A 20,766-nucleotide genomic window follows, 5' to 3' on the forward strand; every position below is an offset into this window, starting at 1 on the left:
GTAATGTAATGAGAGTTGGTACTAACCTAAGAAATGATGCTAAAGTGATATAGGGAGAGTTGCTACAAATCTCAAAATGATGCTACCCTGATGTGGTGAGAGTTGCTACTCACCTAAGAAATGATGCGAAAGTGATGTCGTGAGAGTTGCAACAAACCGCAAAATGATGCTACAGTGATGTAATGAGGGTTGTTATTTACCTAAGAAATGATGCTACAGTGATGTAGTGAGAGTTGCTACGAATCAGAAAATGATGCTAAAGTGATGTAATGAGATTTGCTACAAACCTAAGAAATGATGCTACAGTAATGTCGTGAGAGTTGCGACTATCCTCAAAATGATGCGACAATGATGTATTGAAAGTTGCTACGATCCTCAAAATGATGCAACATTGATGTGGTGAGAGTTGCTACTAACCTAAGAAATTGTACTGACAGTGTTGTGGTGAGAGTTGATACTAATTTCAAAATTCATGCTAAAGTGGTGTAGTGAGAGTTGCTACGAACCGCAAAATGATGCTCCAGTAATGTCGTGAGAGTTGCGACTATCCTCAAAATGATGCGACAGTGATGTAATGAGAGTTGCTACAAACGTAAGAAATGATGCTACAGTAATGTAATGAGAGTTGCTACAAATGTCCAAATGATGCTAGAGTGATGTGGTGAGAGTTGATAGTAATTTCAAAATCATGCTAAAGTGATGTAATGAGAGTTGCTACTTACCAATGAAATGATGAGACAGTGATGTGGTGAGAGTTGCTACGAACCTCAAAATGATGCTACAGTGATGTAATGAGAGTTGCTACTTACCAAAGAAATGATGCTACAGTGATGTGGTGAGAGTTGCTACGAACCTCAAAATTATGCTACAGTGATGTAATGAGAGTTCCTACGAATCTCAAAATGATGCTACAGTAATGTCGCGAGAGTTACGACTATCCTCAAAATGATGCGACAGTGATGTAGTGAGAGTTGCTACGGTCCTCAAAATGAGGTGGCAATGATGTAGTGAGAGTTGATACTAATCTCAAAATGATGCTGACAGTGATGTAGTGAGAGTTGATAATAATTTTAAAATAATGCGAAAGCGGTGTAATGAGAGTTGTTACTTACCTAAGAAATGATGCTCCAGTAATGTCGTGAGAGTTGCGACTATCCTCAAAATTATGCGACAGTGATGTAATGAGAGTTGCTACAAATGTCCAAATGATGCTCAAGTGATGTAATGAGAGGTGCTACAAACCTAAGAAATGATGTTACAGGGATGAAATGAGAGTTGCTACAAATGTCCAAATGATACTAGAGTGATGTAATGAGAGTTGCGACAAACGTAAGAAATGATGCTACAGTCATGTGCTGAGAGTTGATAGTAATTTCAAAATCATGCTAAAGTGATGTAATGACAGTTGATACTTACCTAAGAAATGATGCTACAGTGATGTAGTGAGAGTTGATACGAACCGCAAAATGATGCTACAGGGATGTAATGAGAGTTGCTACTAATGTCCAAATGATACTAGAGTGATGTAATGAGAGTTGCTACTAACGTAAGAAATGATGCTACAGTCATGTGCTGAGAGTTGATATTAATTTTAAAATAATGCTAAAGCGGTGTAATGAGAGTTGCTACTTCCCTAAGAAATAATGCTACAGTGATGTAATGAGGGTTGCTATTTACCTAAGAAATGATGCTACAGTGATGTAGGCAGAGTTGCTACGATGCTCAAATTGATGCTTCCAGTAATGTCGTGAGAGTTGCGACTATCCTCAAAATGATGCGACAGTGATGTAGTGAGAGTTGCTACGATCCTCAAAATGATGCTAAAGTGATGTAATGAGAGTTGCGACAAACCTAAGAAATGATGCTACAGTGATGTGGTGAGAGTTGATACTAATTTCAAATTCATGCTAAAGTGGTGAAGTGAGAGTTGCTACGAACCGCAAAATGATGCTCCAGTAATGTCGTGACAGTTGCGACTATCCTCAAAATGATGCCAAAGTGATGTATTGAGAGTTGCTACAAATGTCCAAATGATGCTAAAGTGATGTAATGAGAGTGGCTACAAACCTAAGAAATGATGCGACAGTGATGTAATGAAAGTTGATAGTAATTTCAAAATCATGCTAAAGTGATGTAATGAGAGTTGCTAATTACCTATGAAATGATGAGACAGTGATGTGGTGAGAGTTGCTACGAACCTCAAAATGATGCTACAGTGATGTAATGAGAGTTGCTACTTACCAAAGAAATTATGCTACAGTGATGTGGTGAGAGTTGCTACGAACCTCAAAATTATGCTACAGTGATGTGATGAGAGTTCCTACGAATCTCAAAATGATGCTACAGTAATGTCGCGAGAGTTACGACTATCCTCAAAATGATGCGACAGTGATGTAGTGAGAGTTGCTACGGTCCTCAAAATGAGGTGGCAATGATGTAGTGAGAGTTGATACTAATCTCAAAATGATGCTGACAGTGATGTAGTGAGAGTTGATATTAATTTTAAAATAATGCTAAAGCGGTGTAATGAGAGTTGCTACTTCCCTAAGAAATAATGCTACAGTGATGTAATGAGGGTTGCTATTTACCTAAGAAATGATGCTACAGTGATGTAGGCAGAGTTGCTACGATGCTCAAATTGATGCTTCCAGTAATGTAGTGAGAGTTGCTAAAAACCTCAAAATGATGCTAGAGTGAAGTCATGGGAGTTGCTACCAACCAAAGAAATGATGCTACAGTGATGAAATGAGAGTTGCTACAAATGTCAAAATGATGCGACAGTGATGTAGTGAGAGTTGATACGAATCTCAAAATGATGCTGACAGTGATGTGGTGAGAGTTGATAGTAATTTCAAAATCAAGCTAAAGTGATGTCATGAGAGTTGCTACATACCTAAGAAATGATGCTACAGTGATGTGGTGAGAGTTGCTACATACCTAATAATTGATGCGACAGTGATGTGGTGAGAGTTGCTACGAACCTCAAAATGATGCTACAGTAATGTCATGAGAGTTGCTACGATCCTCAAAATTATGCTAAAGTGATGTAATGAGAGTTGCGACAAACTTAAGAAGTGATGCTACAGTGATGTGGTGAGAGTTGCTACGAACCTCAAAATGATGCTTCAGTGATGTAATGACAGTTGCTACGAATCTCAAAATGATGAGACAGTGATGTCGCGAGAGTTGCGACTATCCTCAAAATGATGCGACAGTGATGTAGTGAGATTTGCAACGATTCTCAAAATGATGCTACAGTGATGTAGTGAGAGTTGATACTAATCTCAAAATGATGCTGGAGTGATGTAATGAGATTTGCTACAAACCTAAGAAGTGATGCCACAGTGATGTGGTGAGAGTTGCTACGATCCTCAAAATGATGCTACAGTAATGTAATGAGAGTTGCAACGAATCACAAAATGATGCTAGAGTGATGTAATGCGATTTGCTACTAACCTAAGAAATTATGCTACAGTGATGTGATGAGAGTTGCTACAAATGTCAAAATGATGCGACAGTGATCGAGTGAGAGTTGCTACGATCCTCAAAATGATGCTACAATGATGTGGTGAGAGTTGCTACGAATCAGAAAAAGATGCTAGAGTGATGTCATGAGATTTCCTACAAACCAAAGAAATGATGCTACAGTGATGTGGTGAGAGTTGATCGTAATTTCAAAATCATGCTAAAGTGATGTAATGAGAGTTGCTACTTACCTAAGAAATGATGCTACAGTGATGTCGTGAGAGTTGATACGAATCTCAAAATGAAGCTGACAGTGATGTGGTGAGAGTTGCAAATATCCTCAAAATGATGCGAGAGTGATGTAGTGAGAGTTGCTACGATCCTCAAAATGATGCTAAAGTGATGTAATGAGAGTTGCGACAAACCTAAGAAGTGATGCTACAGTGATGTGGTGAGAGTTGATGATAATTTCAAAATAATGCTAAAGTGGTGTAGTGAGAGTTGCTACGAACCGCAAAATGATGCTACAGTGATGTAATGAGAGTTGATACTTACCTAAGAAATGATGCGACAGTAATGTGGTGAGAGTTGTTACACACCTCAAAATGATGCTACAGTGATGTAATGAGAGTTGCTAGGAATCTCAAAATGATGCTCCAGTAATGTCGTGAGAGTTGCGACTATCCTCAAAATGATGCGACAGTGATGTAATGAGAGTTGCTACGAACCTCAAAATGATGCTACAGTGATGTAATGAGAGTTGCTAAAAACCTAAGAAATGATGCTACAGTGATGTGGTGAGAGTTGATCGTAATTTCAAAATCATGCTAAAGTGATGTAAAGAGAGTTGCTACAAACCTAAGTGATGCTACAGTGATGTGGTGAGAGTTGATAGTAATTTCAAAATATTGCTAAAGCGGTTGAATGAGAGTTGCTACTTCCCGAAAAAATGATGCTACAGTGATGTAGTGAGGTTTGCTACGAACCGCAAAATGATGCTACAGTGATATAATGAGAGTTGCTACGAATCTCAAAATGATGCTAGAGTGATGTAATGAGATTTGCTACAAACCTAAGAAATGATTCTACAGGGATGTAATGAGAGTTGCTACAAATGTCCAAATGATGCTAGAGTGATGTAATGAGAGTTGCGATAAACCTCAGAAATGATGCTAAAAGTCATGTGCTGAGAGTTGATAGTAATTTCAAAATCATGCTAAAGTGATGTAATGAGAGTTGCTACTTACCTAAGAAATGATGCTACAGTCATGTGCTGAGAGTTGCTACGAACCTCAAAATGATGCAACAGTGATGTAATGAGAGTTGCTACTTACTGAAGAAATGATGCTACAGTGATGTGGTGAGAGTTGCTAAGAACCTCAAAATGATGCTACAGTGATGTAATGAGAGTTCCTACGAATCTCAAAAATTATGCTACATTAATGTCGCGAGAGTTGCGACTATCCTCAAAATGATGCTACAGTGATGTAGTGAGAGTTGACACTAATATCAAAATGATGCTGACAGTGATGTGGTGAGAGTTGCTACGAACCTCAAACTGATGCTACAGTGATGTCATGGGAGTTGCTACTAACCTAAGAAATGATGCTACAGTGATATCATGAGAGTTGCTCCAAATGTCAAAATGATGCGACAGTGATGTAGTGAGAGTTGCTACGATCCTCAAAATGATGCTACAGTGATGTGGTGAGAGTTGATCGTAATTTCAAAATCACGCTAAAGTGATGTAATGAGAGTGGCTACATACCTAAGAAATGGTGCTACAGTGATGTAATGAGAGTTGCTACGAATCTCAAAATGATGCTAGAGTGATGTGGTGAGAGTTGATAGTAATTTCAAAATCATGCTAAAATGATGTAATGACAGTTGCTACTTACCTATGAAATGATGCTACAGTGATGTGGTGAGAGTTGCTACGAACCTCAAAATTATGCTACAGTGATGTGATGAGAGTTCCTACGAATCTCAAAATGATGCTACAGTAATGTCGCGAGAGTTACGACTATCCTCAAAATGATGTGACAGTGATGTAGTGAGAGTTGCTACGGTCCTCAAAATGAGGTGGCAATGATGTAGTGAGAGTTGATACAAATCTCAAAATGATGCTACAGTGATGTAGTGAGGTTTGCTACGAACCGCAAAATGATGCTACAGTGATGTAATGAGAGTTGCTACGAATCTCAAAATGATGCTAGAGTGATGTAATGAGATTTGCTACAAACCTAAGAAATGATGCTACAGGGATGTAATGAGAGTTGCTACAAATGTCCAAATGATGCTAGAGTGATGTAATGAGAGTTGCGACAAACCTCAGAAATGATGCTACAGTCATGTGCTGAGAGTTGATAGTAATTTCAAAATCATGCTAAAGTGATGTAATGAGAGTTGCTACTTACCTAAGAAATGATGCTACAGTCATGTGCTGAGAGTTGCTACGAACCTCAAAATGATGCAACAGTGATGTAATGAGAGTTGCTACTTACCTAAGAAATGATGCTACAGTGATGTGGTGAGAGTTGCTACGAACCTCAAAATGATGCTACAGTGATGTAATGAGAGTTCCTACGAATCTCAAAAATTATGCTACATTAATGTCGCGAGAGTTGCGACTATCCTCAAAATGATGCTCCAGTGATGTGGTGAGAGTTGCTACTATCCTCAAAATGAGGTGACAGTGATGTAGTGAGAGTTGACACTAATATCAAAATGATGCTGACAGTGATGTGGTGAGAGTTGCTACGAACCTCAAACTGATGCTACAGTGATGTCATGGGAGTTGCTACTAACCTAAGAAATGATGCTACAGTGATATCATGAGAGTTGCTCCAAATGTCAAAATGATGCGACAGTGATGTAGTGAGAGTTACTACGATCCTCAAAATGATGCTACAGTGATGTGGTGAGAGTTGATCGTAATTTCAAAATCACGCTAAAGTGATGTGGTGAGAGTTGCTACGAACCTCAAAATTATGCTACAGTGATGTGATGAGAGTTCCTACGAATCTCAAAATGATGCTACAGTAATGTCGCGAGAGTTACGACTATCCTCAAAATGATGTGACAGTGATGTAGTGAGAGTTGCTACGGTCCTCAAAATGAGGTGGCAATGATGTAGTGAGAGTTGATACAAATCTCAAAATGATGCTACAGTGATGTAGTGAGGTTTGCTACGAACCGCAAAATGATGCTACAGTGATGTAATGAGGGTTGCTATTTACCTAGGAAATGATGCTACAGTGATGTGGTGAGAGTTGTTACGAACCGCAAAATGATGCTACAGTGATGTAATGAGAGTTGTTACTTACCTAAGAAGTGATGCTCCAGTAATGTCATGAGAGTTGCGACAATCCTCAAAATTATGCGACAGTGATGTAATGAGAGTTGCTACAAATGTCCAAATGATGCTCAAGTGATGTAATGAGAGGTGCTACAAACCTAAGAAATGATGCTACAGGGATGTAATGAGAGTTGCTACAAATGTCCAAATGATACTAGAGTGATGTAATGAGAGTTGCGACAAACGTAAGAAATGATGCTACAGTCATGTGCTGAGAGTTGATAGTAATTTATAAAATCATGCTAAAGTGATGTAATGAGAGTTGCTACTTACCTAAGAAATGATGCTACAGTGATGTAGTGAGAGTTGCTACGAACCGCAAAATGATGCCACAGTGATGTAATGAGGGTTGCTATTTACCTAAGAAATGATGCTGCAGTGATGTGGTGAGAGTTGCTACGAACCTAAGAAATGATGCTACAGTAATGTTAGAGTTGCGACTAACGTAAGAAATGATGCGACAGTGATGCAGTGAGAGTTGCGACTAACCGAAGAAATGATGCGACAGTGATGTAGTGAGAGTTGCTACGATGCTCGAAATGATGCTAAAGTGATGTAATGAGAGTTGCGACAAACCTAAGAAATGATGCTACAGTGATGTGGTGAGAGTTGATACTAATTTCAAATTCATGCTAAAGTGGTGTAGTGAGAGTTGCTACGAACCGCAAAATGATGCTCCAGTAATGTCGTGAGAGTTGCGACTATCCTCAAAATGATGCGACAGTGATGTAATGAGAGTTGCTACAAATGTCCAAATGATACTAAAGTGATGTAATGAGAGAGGCTACAAACCTAAGAAATGATGCTACAGTGATGTAATGAGAGTTGCTACAAATGTCCAAATGATGCTAGAGTGATGTGGTGAGAGTTGATAGTAATTTCAAAATCATGCTAAAGTGATGTAATGAGAGTTGCTACTTACCTATGAAATGAGACAGTGATGTGGTGAGAGTTGCTACGAACCTCAAAATGATGCTAAAGTAATGTCGTGAGAGTTGCTACTATCCTCGAAATGATGAAACAGTGATGTAGTGAGAGTTGCTACGAACTTCGAAATGATGCTACAGTGATGTAATGAGGGTTGCTATTTACCTAAGAAATGATGCTACAGTGATGTGGTGAGAGTTGCTACGAACCTAAAAATGATGCTACAGTGATGTGGTGAGAGTTGCTACGAACCGCAAAATGATACTACAGTGATGTAATGAGGGTTGCTATTTACCTAAGAAATGATGCTACAGTGATGTGGTGAGAGTTGCTACGAACCTCAAAATGATGCTACAGTGATGTAATGAGGGTTGCTATTTACCGAAGAAATGATGCTACAGTGATGTGGTGAGAGTTGCTACGAATCTCAAAATGATACTACAGTGATGTGGTGAGAGTTGGTACGAACCGCAAAATGATGCTACAGTGATGTAATGAGGGTTGCTATTTACCTAAGAAATGATGCTACAGTGATGTGGTGAGTGTTGCTACGAATCTCAAAATGATGCTACAGTGATGTAATGAGGGTTGCTATTTACCTAAGAAATGATGCTACAGTGATGTGGTGAGAGTTGCTACGAACCTCAAAATGATGCTACAGTGATGTAATGAGAGTTGCTACGAATCTCAAAATGATGCTAAAGTAATGTCGTGAGAGTTGCTACTATCCTCAAAATGATGCTAAAGTGATGTAATGAGAGTTGCTACAAACCTAAGAAGTGATGCTACAGTGATGTGGTGAGAGTTGCTACGAACCTAAGAAGTGATGCTACAGTGATGTAATGAGAGTTGCTACTAATCTCAATATCATGCTACAGTAATGTCGTGAGAGTTGCTACGAATCTCAAAATGATGCTAAAGTAATGTTATTAGAGTTGCTCCAAACCTAAGAAGTGATGCTACAGTGATGTGGTGAGAGTTGCTACAAATGTCCAAGTGATGCTCAAGTGATGTAATGAGAGGTGCTACAAACCTAAGAAATGATGCTACAGGGATGTAATGAGAGTTGCTACAAATGTCCAAATGATACTAAAGTGATGTAATGAGAGTTGCTACTTACCTAAGAAATGATGCTACAGTGATGTAGTGAGAGTTGCTACGAACCGCAAAATGATGCCACAGTGATGTAATGAGGGTTGCTATTTACCTAAGAAATGATGCTGCAGTGATGTGGTGAGAGTTGCTACGAACCTAAGAAATGATGCTACAGTAATGTTAGAGTTGCTACTAACCTAAGAAATGATGCGACAGTGATGTAGTGAGAGTTGCGACTAACCGAAGAAATGATGCGACAGTGATGTAGTGAGAGTTGCTACGAACCGAAGAAATGATGCGACAGTGATGTAGTGAGAGTTGCTACGATGCTCGAAATGATGCTAAAGTGATGTAATGAGAGTTGCGACAAACCTAAGAAATGATGCTACAGTGATGTGGTGAGGGTTGCTACGAACCTCAAAATGATGCTACAGTGATGTGGTGAGAGTTGCTACGAATCTCAAAATGATGCGACAGTGATGTAGTGAGAGTTGCTACGAACCTAAGAAGTGATGCTACATTGATGTAATAAGAGTTGCTACTAATCTCAAAATGATGCGACAGGAACGTCGTGAGAGTTGATACGAATCTCAAAATGATGCTAAAGTGATGTAATGAGAGTTGCTACAAACCTAAGAAGTGATGCTACAGTGATGTGGTGAGAGTTGATAGTAATTTCAAAATAATGCTAAAGCGGTGTAATGAGAGTTGCTACTTCCCGAAGAAATGATGCTACAATGATGTAGTGAGAGTTGCAAAGAACCTCAAAATGATGCAACAGTGATGTGGTGAGAGTTGCTACGAACCTCAAAATGATGCTACAGTGATGTGGTGAGAGTTGCTACGAACCGCAAAATGATGCTACAGTGACATAATGAGGGTTGCTATTTACCTAAGAAATGATGCTACAGTGATGTGGTGAGAGTTGCTACGAACCTCAAAATGATACTACAGTGATGTAATGAGGGTTGCTATTTACCTAAGAAATGATGCTACAGTGATGTGGTGAGAGTTGCTACGAACCTCAAAATGATGCTACAGTGATGTGGTGAGAGTTGCTACGAATCTCAAAATGATGCGACAGTGATGTAGTGAGAGTTGCGACGAACCTAAGAAGTGATGCTACAGTGATGTAATGAGAGTTGCTACTAATCTCAAAATGATGCTACAGTAATGTCGTGAGAGTTGCTACGAATCTCAAAATGATGCTAAAGTGATGTAGTGAGAGTTGCTACAAACCTAAGAAGTGATGCTACAGTGATGTGGTGAGAGTTGCTACGAACCTCAAAATGATGCTACAGTGATGTGGTGAGAGTTGCTATGAATCTCAAAATGATGCGACAGTGATGTAGTGAGAGTTGCGACGAACCAAAGAAGTGATGCAACAGTGATGTAATGAGAGTTGCTACTCATCTCAAAATCATGCAACAGTAATTTCGTGAGAGTTGCTACGAATCTCAAAATGATGCTAAAGTGATGTAATGAGAGTTGCTACAAACCTAAGAAGTGATGCTACAGTGATGTGGTGAGAGTTGATAGTAATTTCAAAATAATGCTAAAGCGGTGTAATGAGAGTTGCTACAAACCTAAGAAATGATGCTACAGTGATGTGGTGAGAGTTGCTACGAACCTCAAAATGATGCGACAGTGATGTCGGGAGAGTTGCTACGATCCTCAAAATGATGCTAAAGTGATGTAATGAGAGTTGCGACTAACCTAAGAAGTGATGCTACAGTGATGTAGTGAGAGTTGATAGTAATTTCAAAATAATGCTAAAGCGGTGTAATGAGAGTTGCTACTTCCCTAAGAAATGATGCGACAGTGATGTAGTGAGAGTTGCTACGAACCTCAAAATTATGGTACAGTGATGTAATGAGGGTTGCCATTTACCTAAGAAATGATGCCACAGTGATGTGGTGAGAGTTGCTACGAACCTCAAAATGATGCTACAGTGATGTGGTGAGAGTTGCTACGAATCTCAAAATGATGCGACAGTGATGTAGTGAGAGTTGCTACGAACCTAAGAAGTGATGCTACAGTGATGTAATGAGAGTTGCTACTAATCTCAAAATCATGCTACAGTAATGTCGTGAGAGTTGCTACGAATCTCAAAATGATGCTAAAGTGATGTTATGAGAGTTGCTACAAACCTAAGAAGTGATGCTACAGTGATGTGGTGAGAGTTGATAGTAATTTCAAAATAATGCTAAAGCGGTGTAATGAGAGTTGCTACTTCCCTAAGAAATGATGCTACAATGATGTAGTGAGAGTTTCTACGAACCTCAAAATGATGCTACAGTGATGTAATGAGGGTTGCTATTTACCTAAGAAATGATGCTACAGTGATGTGGTGAGAGTTGCTATTTACCTAAGAAATGATGCTACAGTGATGTGGTGAGAGTTGCTACGAACCTCAAAATGATGCTACAGTGATGTGGTGAGAGTTGCTATTTACCTAAGAAATGATGCTACAGTGATGTGGTGAGAGTTGATCGTAATTTCAAAATCACGCTAAAGTGATGCAATGAGAGTTGCTACTTTCCTAAAAAATGATGCTACAGTGATGTGGTAGTGAGTTGCTACAATCCTCAAAACGATTCTAAAGTGATGTAATGAGAGTTGCTACAAACCTAAGAAATGATGCTACAGTGATGTGGTGAGAGTTGCTACGAACCTTAAAATGATGCGACAGTGATGTCGTGAGAGTTGCTACGATCCTCAAAATGATGCTAAAGTGATGTAATGAGAGTTGCGACAAACCTAAGAAGTGATGCTACAGTGATGTAGTGAGAGTTGATAGTAATTTCAAAATAATGCTAAAGCGGTGTAATGAGAGTTGCTACTTCCCTAAGAAATGATGCGACAGTGATGTAGTGAGAGTTGCTACGAACCTCAAAATGATGGTACAGTGATGTAATGAGGGTTGCTATTTACCCAAGAAATGATGCCACAGTGATGTGGTGAGAGTTGCTACGAACCTCAAAATGATGCTACAGTGATGTGGTGAGAGTTGCTACGAATCTCAAAATGATGCGACAGTGATGTAGTGAGAGTTGCTACGAACCTAAGAAGTGATGCTACAGTGATGTAATGAGAGTTGCTACTAATCTCAAAATCATGCTACAGTAATGTCGTGAGAGTTGCTACGAATCTCAAAATGATGCTAAAGTGATGTTATGAGAGTTGCTACAAACCTAAGAAGTGATGCTACAGTGATGTGGTGAGAGTTGATAGTAATTTCAAAATAATGCTAAAGCGGTGTAATGAGAGTTGCTACTTCCCGAAAAGAAATGACTCGACAGTGATGTAGTGAGAGTTGCTACGAACCTCAAATTGATGCTACAGTGATGTAATGAGGGTTACTATTTACCTAAGAAATGATGCTACAGTGATGTGGTGAGAGTTGCTACGAACCTCAAAATGATGCTACAGTGATGTAATGAGAGTTGCTACGAATCTAAAAATGATGCTAAAGTAATGTCGTGACAGTTGCTACTATCCTCAAAATAATGCAACAGTGATGTAGTGAGAGTTGCTACGATCTTCAAAATGATGCTAAAGTGATGTAATGAGAATTGCGACAAACCTAAGAAGTGATGCTACAGTGATGTGGTGAGAGTTGCTACGAACTTCAAAATGATGCTACAGTGATATAATGAGAGTTGCTACAAACCTAAGAAATGATGCTACAGTGATGTGGTGAGAGTTGCTACGAACCTCAAAATGATGCTACAGTGATGTGGTGAGAGTTGCTAAGAATCTCAAAATGATGCGACAGTGATGTAGTGAGAGTTGCTACGAACCTAAGAAGTGATGCTACAGTGATGTAATGAGAGTTGCTACTAATCTCAAAATCATGCTACAGGAATGTCGTGAGAGTTGCTACGAATCTCAAAATGATGCTAAAGTGATGTAATGAGGGTTGCTACAAACCTAAGAAGTGATGCTACAGTGATGTGGTGAGAGTTGATAGTAATTTCAAAATAATGCTAAAGCGGTGTAATGAGAGTTGCTACTTCCCTAAGAAATGATGCTGCAATGATGTAGTGAGAGTTGCTACGAACCTCAAAATGATGCTACAGTGATGTGGTGAGAGTTGCTACGAACCACAAATTGATGCTACAGTGATGTAATGAGGGTTGCTATTTACCTAAGAAATGATGCTACAGTGATGTGGTGAGAGTTGCTACGAACCTCAAAATGATGCTACAGTGATGTGGTGAGAGTTGCTACGAATCTCAAAATGATGCGACAGTGATGTAGTGAGAGTTGCTACGAACCTAAGAAGTGATGCTACAGTGATGTAATGAGAGTTGCTACTAATCTCAAAATCATGCTACAGTAATGTCATGAGAGTTGGTACGAATCTCAAAATGATGCTAAAGTGATGTAATGAGAGTTGCTACAAACCTAAGAAGTGATGCTACAGTGATGTGGTGAGAGTTGATAGTAATTTCAAAATAATGCTAAAGCGGTGTAATGAGAGTTGCTACTTCCCTAAGAAATGATGCTACAATGATGTAGTGAGAGTTGATACGAACCTCAAAATGATGCTACAGTGATGTAATGAGGGTTGCTATTTAGCTAAGAAATGATGCTACAGTGATGTGGTGAGAGTTGCTATTTACCTAAGAAATGATGCTACAGTGATGTGGTGAGAGTTGCTACGAACCTCAAAATGATGCTACAGTGATGTGGTGAGAGTTGCTACGAATCTCAAAATGATGCGACAGTGATGTAGTGAGAGTTGCTACGAACCTAAGAAGTGATGCTACAGTGATGTAATGAGAGTTGCTACTAATCTCAAAATCATGCTACAGTAATGTCGTGAGAGTTGCTACGAATCTCAAAATGATGCTAAAGTGATGTAATGAGAGTTGCTACAAACCTAAGAAGTGATGCTCCAGTGATGTGGTGAGAGTTGATAGTAATTTCAAAATAATGCTAAAGCGGTGTAATGAGAGTTGCTACTTCCCTAAGAAATGATGCGACAATGATGTAGTGAGAGTTGCTACGAACCTCAAAATGATGCTACAGTGATGTAATGAGGGTTGCTATTTACCTAAGAAATGATGCTACAGTGATGTGGTGAGAGTTGCTATTTACCTAAGAAATGATGCGACAGTGATGTGGTGAGAGTTGATAGTAATTTCAAAATCACGCTAAAGTGATGCAATGAGAGTTGCTACTTTCCTAAGAAATGATGCTACAGTCATGTAATGAGAGTTGCTACGAATCTCAAAATGATGCGACAGTGATGTCGTGAGAGTTGCTACGATCCTCAAAATGATGCTAAAGTGATGTAATGAGAGTTGCGACAAACCTAAGAAGTGATGCTACAGTGATGTAGTGAGAGTTGATAGTAATTTCAAAATAATGTTAAAGAGGTGTAATGAGAGTTGCTACTTCCCTAAGAAATGATGCGACAGTGATGTGGTGAGAGTTGCTACGAACCTCAAAATGATGGTACAGTGATGTAATGAGGGTTGGTATTTACCTAAGAAATGATGCCACAGTGATGTGGTGAGAGTTGCTACGAACCTCAAAATGATGCTACAGTGATGTAATGAGAGTTGCTACGAATCTCAAAATGATGCTAAAGTAATGTCGTGAGAGTTGCTACTATCCTCAAAATAATACAACAGTGATGTAATGAGAGTTGCTACTTCCCTAAGAAATGATGCTACAGTGATGTAGTGAGAGTTGCTACGAACCGCAAAATGATGCTCCAGTGATATAATGAGGGTTGCTATTTACCTAAGAAATGATGCTACAGTGATGTGGTGAGAGTTGCTACGAACTTCAAAATGATGCTACAGTGATATAATGAGAGTTGCTACAAACCTAAGAAATGATGCTACAGTGATGTGGTGAGAGTTGCTACGAACTTCAAAATGATGCTACAGTGATGTGGTGAGAGTTGCTACGAATCTCAAAATGATGCCACAGTGATGTAGTGAGAGTTGCTACGATCCTCAAAATGATGCTAAAGTGATGTAATGAGAGTTGCGACAAACCTAAGAAGTGATGCTACAGTGATGTAGTGAGAGTTGCAACGAACCGCAAAATGATGCTCCAGTGATATCATGAGGGTTGCTATTTACCTAAGAAATGATGCTACAGTGATGTGGTGAGAGTTGCTACGAACTTCAAAATGATGCTACAGTGATGTGGTGAGAGTTGCTACGAACCTCAAAATGATGCCACAGTGATGTGGTGAGATTTGCTACAAACCTAAGAAATGATGCTACAGGGATGTAATGAGAGTTGCTACAAATGTCCAAATGATGCTAGAGTGATGTAATGAGAGTTGCGACAAACCTCAGAAATGATGCTACAGTCATGTGCTGAGAGTTGCTACGAACCTCAAAATGATGCAACAGTGATGTAATGAGAGTTGCTACTTACCGAAGAAATGATGCTACAGTGATGTGGTGAGAGTTGCTACGAACCTCAAAATGATGCTACAGTGATGTAGTGAGAGTTGACACTAATATCAAAATGATGCTGACAGTGATGTGGTGAGAGTTGCTACGAACCTCAAACTGATGCTACAGTGATGTCATGGGAGTTGCTACTAACCTAAGAAATGATGCTTCAGTGATATCATGAGAGTTGCTCCAAATGTCAAAATGATGCGACAGTGATGTAGTGAGAGTTACTACGATCCTCAAAATGATGCTACAGTGATGTGGTGAGAGTTGATCGTAATTTCAAAATCACGCTAAAGTGATGTGGTGAGAGTTGCTACGAACCTCAAAATTATGCTACAGTGATGTGATGAGAGTTCCTACGAATCTCAAAATGATGCTACAGTAATGTCGCGAGAGTTACGACTATCCTCAAAATGATGTGACAGTGATGTAGTGAGAGTTGCTACGGTCCTCAAAATGAGGTGGCAATGATGTAGTGAGAGTTGATACAAATCTCAAAATGATGCTGACAGTGATGTAGTGAGAGTTGATAATAATTTTAAAATTATGCTAAAGCGGTGTAATGAGAGTTGCTACTTCCCTAAGAAATAATGAAACAGTGATGTAGTGAGGTTTGCTACGAACCGCAAAATGATGCTACAGTGATGTAATGAGGGTTGCTATTTACCTAGGAAATGATGCTACAGTGATGTGGTGAGAGTTGTTACGAACCGCAAAATGATGCTACAGTGATGTAATGAGAGTTGTTACTTACCTAAGAAGTGATGCTCCAGTAATGTCATGAGAGTTGCGACAATCCTCAAAATTATGCGACAGTGATGTAATGAGAGTTGCTACAAATGTCCAAATGATGCTCAAGTGATGTAAGGAGAGGTGCTACAAACCTAAGAAATGATGCTACAGGGATGTAATGAGAGTTGCTACAAATGTCCAAATGATACTAGAGTGATGTAATGAGAGTTGCGACAAACGTAAGAAATGATGCTACAGTCATGTGCTGAGAGTTGATAGTAATTTATAAAATCATGCTAAAGTGATGTAATGAGAGTTGCTACTTACCTAAGAAATGATGCGACAGTGATGTAGTGAGAGTTGCTACGAACCGCAAAATGATGCCACAGTGATGTAATGAGGGTTGCTATTTACCTAAGAAATGATGCTGCAGTGATGTGGTGAGAGTTGCTACGAACCTAAGAAATGATGCTACAGTAATGTTAGAGTTGCTACTAACCTAAGAAATGATGCGACAGTGATGTAGTGAGAGTTGCGACTAACCGAAGAAATGATGCGACAGTGATGTAGTTAGAGTTGCTACGATGCTCGAAATGATGCTAAAGTGATGTAATGAGAGTTGCGACAAACCTAAGAAATGATGCTACAGTGATGTGGTGAGAGTTGATACTAATTTCAAATTCATGCTAAAGTGGTGTAGTGAGAGTTGCTACGAACCGCAAAATGATGCTCCAGTAATGTCGTGAGAGTTGCGACTATCCTCAAAATGATGCGACAGTGATGTAATGAGAGTTGCTACAAATGTCCAAATCATGCTAAAGTGATGTAATGAGAGAGGCTACAAACCTAAGAAATGATGCTACAGTGATGTAATGAGAGTTGCTACAAATGTCCAAATGATGCTAGAGTGATGTGGTGAGAGTTGATAGTAATTTCAAAATCATGCTAAAGTGATGTAATGAGAGTTGCTTCTTACCTATGAAATGAGACAGTGATGTGGTGAGAGTTGCTACGAACCTCAAAATGATGCTAAATTAATGTCGTGAGAGTTGCTCCTATCCTCGAAATGATGCAACAGTGATGTAGTGAGAGTTGCTACGAACTTCGAAATGATGCTACAGTGATGTAATGAGGGTTGCTATTTACCTAAGAAATGATGCAACAGTGATGTGGTGAGAGTTGCTACGAACCTAAAAATGATGCTACAGTGATGTGGTGAGAGTTGCTACGAACCGCAAAATGATACTACAGTGATGTAATGAGGGTTGCTATTTACCTAAGAAATGATGCTACAGTGATGTGGTGAGAGTTGCTACGAACCTCAAAATGATGCTACAGTGATGTAATGAGGGTTGCTATTTACCGAAGAAATGATGCTACAGTGATGTGGTGAGAGTTGCTACGAATCTCAAAATGATACTACAGTGATGTGGTGAGAGTTGGTACGAACCGCAAAATGATGCTACAGTGATGTAATGAGGGTTGCTATTTACCTAAGAAATGATGCTACAGTGATGTGGTGAGTGTTGCTACGAATCTCAAAATGATGCTACAGTGATGTAATGAGGGTTGCTATTTACCTAAGAAATGATGCTACAGTGATGTGGTGAGAGTTGCTACGAACCTCAAAATGATGCTACAGTGATGTAATGAGAGTTGCTACGAATCTCAAAATGATGCTAAAGTAATGTCCTGAGAGTTGCTACTATCCTCAAAATGATGCTAAAGTGATGTAATGAGAGTTGCTACAAACCTAAGAAGTGATGCTACAGTGATGTGGTGAGGGTTGCTACGAACCTCAAAATGATGCTACAGTGATGTGGTGAGAGTTGCTACGAATCTCAAAATGATGCGACAGTGATGTAGTGAGAGTTGCTACGAACCTAAGAAGTGATGCTACATTGATGTAATAAGAGTTGCTACTAATCTCAAAATGATGCGACAGGAATGTCGTGAGAGTTGATACGAATCTCAAAATGATGCTAAAGTGATGTAATGAGAGTTGCTACAAACCTAAGAAGTGATGCTACAGTGATGTGGTGAGAGTTGATAGTAATTTCAAAATAATGCTAAAGCGGTGTAATGAGAGTTGCTACTTCCCGAAGAAATGATGCTACAATGATGTAGTGAGAGTTGCTAAGAACCTCAAAATGATGCAACAGTGATGTGGTGAGAGTTGCTACGAACCTCAAAATGATGCTACAGTGATGTGGTGAGAGTTGCTACGAACCGCAAAATGATGCTACAGTGACATAATGAGGGTTGCTATTTACCTAAGAAATGATGCTACAGTGATGTGGTGAGAGTTGCTACGAACCTCAAAATGATACTACAGTGATGTAATGAGGGTTGCTATTTACCTAAGAAATGATGCTACAGTGATGTGGTGAGAGTTGCTACGAACCTCAAAATGATGCTAGAGTGATGTAATGAGAGTTGCGACAAACCTCAGAAATGATGCTACAGTCATGTGCTGAGAGTTGCTACGAACCTCAAAATGATGCAACAGTGATGTAATGAGAGTTGCTACTTACCGAAGAAATGATGCTACAGTGATGTGGTGAGAGTTGCTACGAACCTCAAAATGATGCTACAGTGATGTAGTGAGAGTTGACACTAATATCAAAATGATGCTGACAGTGATGTGGTGAGAGTTGCTACGAACCTCAAACTGATGCTACAGTGATGTCATGGGAGTTGCTACTAACCTAAGAAATGATGCTTCAGTGATATCATGAGAGTTGCTCCAAATGTCAAAATGATGCGACAGTGATGTAGTGAGAGTTACTACGATCCTCAAAATGATGCTACAGTGATGTGGTGAGAGTTGATCGTAATTTCAAAATCACGCTAAAGTGATGTGGTGAGAGTTGCTACGAACCTCAAAATTATGCTACAGTGATGTGATGAGAGTTCCTACGAATCTCAAAATGATGCTACAGTAATGTCGCGAGAGTTACGACTATCCTCAAAATGATGTGACAGTGATGTAGTGAGAGTTGCTACGGTCCTCAAAATGAGGTGGCAATGATGTAGTGAGAGTTGATACAAATCTCAAAATGATGCTGACAGTGATGTAGTGAGAGTTGATAATAATTTTAAAATTATGCTAAAGCGGTGTAATGAGAGTTGCTACTTCCCTAAGAAATAATGAAACAGTGATGTAGTGAGGTTTGCTACGAACCGCAAAATGATGCTACAGTGATGTAATGAGGGTTGCTATTTACCTAGGAAATGATGCTACAGTGATGTGGTGAGAGTTGTTACGAACCGCAAAATGATGCTACAGTGATATAATGAGAGTTGTTACTTACCTAAGAAGTGATGCTCCAGTAATGTCATGAGAGTTGCGACAATCCTCAAAATTATGCGACAGTGATGTAATGAGAGTTGCTACAAATGTCCAAATGATGCTCAAGTGATGTAAGGAGAGGTGCTACAAACCTAAGAAATGATGCTACAGGGATGTAATGAGAGTTGCTACAAATGTCCAAATGATACTAGAGTGATGTAATGAGAGTTGCGACAAACGTAAGAAATGATGCTACAGTCATGTGCTGAGAGTTGATAGTAATTTATAAAATCATGCTAAAGTGATGTAATGAGAGTTGCTACTTACCTAAGAAATGATGCGACAGTGATGTAGTGAGAGTTGCTACGAACCGCAAAATGATGCCACAGTGATGTAATGAGGGTTGCTATTTACCTAAGAAATGATGCTGCAGTGATGTGGTGAGAGTTGCTACGAACCTAAGAAATGATGCTACAGTAATGTTAGAGTTGCTACTAACCTAAGAAATGATGCGACAGTGATGTAGTGAGAGTTGCGACTAACCGAAGAAATGATGCGACAGTGATGTAGTTAGAGTTGCTACGATGCTCGAAATGATGCTAAAGTGATGTAATGAGAGTTGCGACAAACCTAAGAAATGATGCTACAGTGATGTGGTGAGAGTTGATACTAATTTCAAATTCATGCTAAAGTGGTGTAGTGAGAGTTGCTACGAACCGCAAAATGATGCTCCAGTAATGTCGTGAGAGTTGCGACTATCCTCAAAATGATGCGACAGTGATGTAATGAGAGTTGCTACAAATGTCCAAATCATGCTAAAGTGATGTAATGAGAGAGGCTACAAACCTAAGAAATGATGCTACAGTGATGTAATGAGAGTTGCTACAAATGTCCAAATGATGCTAGAGTGATGTGGTGAGAGTTGATAGTAATTTCAAAATCATGCTAAAGTGATGTAATGAGAGTTGCTTCTTACCTATGAAATGAGACAGTGATGTGGTGAGAGTTGCTACGAACCTCAAAATGATGCTAAATTAATGTCGTGAGAGTTGCTCCTATCCTCGAAATGATGCAACAGTGATGTAGTGAGAGTTGCTACGAACTTCGAAATGATGCTACAGTGATGTAATGAGGGTTGCTATTTACCTAAGAAATGATGCAACAGTGATGTGGTGAGAGTTGCTACGAACCTAAAAATGATGCTACAGTGATGTGGTGAGAGTTGCTACGAACCGCAAAATGATACTACAGTGATGTAATGAGGGTTGCTATTTACCTAAGAAATGATGCTACAGTGATGTGGTGAGAGTTGCTACGAACCTCAAAATGATGCTACAGTGATGTGGTGAGAGTTGGTACGAACCGCAAAATGATGCTACAGTGATGTAATGAGGGTTGCTATTTACCTAAGAAATGATGCTACAGTGATGTGGTGAGTGTTGCTACGAATCTCAAAATGATGC

General features: G+C 39.4%; 1 long non-coding RNA gene across 1 annotated transcript; it reads right to left on the reverse strand.

Annotated features, from left to right (window-relative positions):
- Positions 1-1,353: 1,353 nt before the first annotated feature.
- Positions 1,354-3,895, reverse strand: LOC147271781 (uncharacterized). The gene is made up of 3 exons (XR_015115793.1): positions 1,939-3,895; positions 1,678-1,820; positions 1,354-1,515 (listed from the first exon to the last, which is right to left on the reverse strand). It is a non-coding gene; the product is annotated as an uncharacterized LOC147271781 (long non-coding RNA).
- Between the last annotated feature and the right edge of the window lie 16,871 nt (positions 3,896-20,766).

This window comes from Aulostomus chinensis, chromosome 1 (genome assembly GCF_037954235.1).
Source record: "Aulostomus chinensis isolate RoL2024-O1b breed Wild chromosome 1, RoL_Achi_v1.0, whole genome shotgun sequence".
Taxonomy (NCBI): Eukaryota; Metazoa; Chordata; class Actinopteri; order Syngnathiformes; family Aulostomidae; genus Aulostomus; species Aulostomus chinensis.